Here is a 1,663-nt window from a genome sequence, read left to right on the forward strand (position 1 = left end):
TTCATTTTAATCAATATTGGAATATCTACCACAATCTGACTTTTTTTTAATCACAGTAACAACCAATAAAACGATCCAAGAGATTACAAAAAGAAAACATGTTCATTTTGATGTTCTATTTTAAATGAATAGAGGGAAATTACTGTAAATGTCTGAATTTAAAGCAGCAGGTCTGCTTAATAAGCAGAAAGCTTTACATTGTCATTTTAAAACACATATTTTACATTATTACAGAAAGAAAAGAATACATACTCAGCATGTATGCAAAACATGAAAAATTGTTTTATTGAAAGAAAGCTATTATTCTGAGCATTTTAATCATTTTTAATCATTATGTTATTGCTAGCTGTTGAAATATTAATGAAACAATAATAAAGAAAATAATCTGTTTGGAGATTTTATCTTTATTTTATGAGTCCGGAAATGCTCCATCCTGGCCACAGCCTTCCTGTCCATAAGTGGAAAATGTGTGTTTGGGACATTCAGTATTTCTCAGATTAAAAAAATATATTTGTGTGTTTGTATGCATCACTTCTTCTGTGCATGTTTTCACGTTGAACCACATCTAAGCATTCAGAGGCTCTCAAAAGTGTTCAGACAGGTTATTGTGATGTAAGAAAATGAGAACACCATAAATTGTTTCCTTTTTGTTTGGTAGAGCTCAAATGAAACACAAACTAATGTGTTCAGAGGCGAAATGTAAAAATAAAAAGCTGCAGCCTTGTAGCAGGGGTGTGTTTGCTCTCAGAAAAATACAAGATGTTTTATGCACCTTTTGTTTCATTGTCAGCATTCAGTCTTTCTCCATGTTGACTTGGCCAGACTGATCTACTCTAGCTTAAAAAACATTGTGAGAATACCGCCTTCCTCAGGTCATCCACAGATTTTCCATAAAATTTTGCTCTGGAGTCTTTAGTTTTCCTCTTATATCGTCATTTATTTGTTTATTAGGATGTTTTCTTTAACTCTCTTTATAATCAACTTTCCAGGAGTTTTGGTTCTAATCTGACTGATATTTGAAACTGCTCTAATTTTTTCTCACTGTGACAGAAACCCCAGATCCATCTGAAGTAAGGCCATGATGCTGCCACCGCTGTGCTTCAATGGGGAGGAGGGAGTTTTAGTTTGGTTTCTTCAGAACATAACATGAAACATTCAGTCACTATTTCTCCTTATTTATTTCAAATTATCACTAACAACTTTCAGCTGAGCATTTGTTCTACTCTTCTCCTGACTGATGCACTTTAGAAATTAAATCCAAAGTTGCTTCAGCAAAGTCTGGTATCAGTACAGTGCGAGTATTTTTTTCTAGTTTCTAGTTCAAATACTTTAGTACACTTGAAATAAGATAAAACTAACTTAGCAACTTTTCTGCAAGATAAATAAGCTTGCTTACAGGCAATAATTCTTGAATATAAATTTTTTAAAAAGTAGTAGTTCCACTGGCAGATTTTTTTTCACTTAAATCAGGAAAAATGTCTTGTTATAAGTGAAAAATGTCTTGAAGTGTTTGTTGGTGGACCCAAAATGCAGACAGGAGCTGGGAGCATGGAAACTGAAAACACAAACACAAACTAAACTGTTTCAAAATGTCTCTCTCTTTCTCACTGTTTAATCAATGTCACATGCTGTTTTTATTTTAATTATGTAAAGCACTTTGCAA

The sequence above is a fragment of the Poecilia latipinna genome, unplaced genomic scaffold (genome assembly GCF_001443285.1).
Source record: "Poecilia latipinna isolate Pla-1442-1.1 unplaced genomic scaffold, P_latipinna-1.0 Scaffold654, whole genome shotgun sequence".
NCBI classification, from domain to species: Eukaryota; Metazoa; Chordata; class Actinopteri; order Cyprinodontiformes; family Poeciliidae; genus Poecilia; species Poecilia latipinna.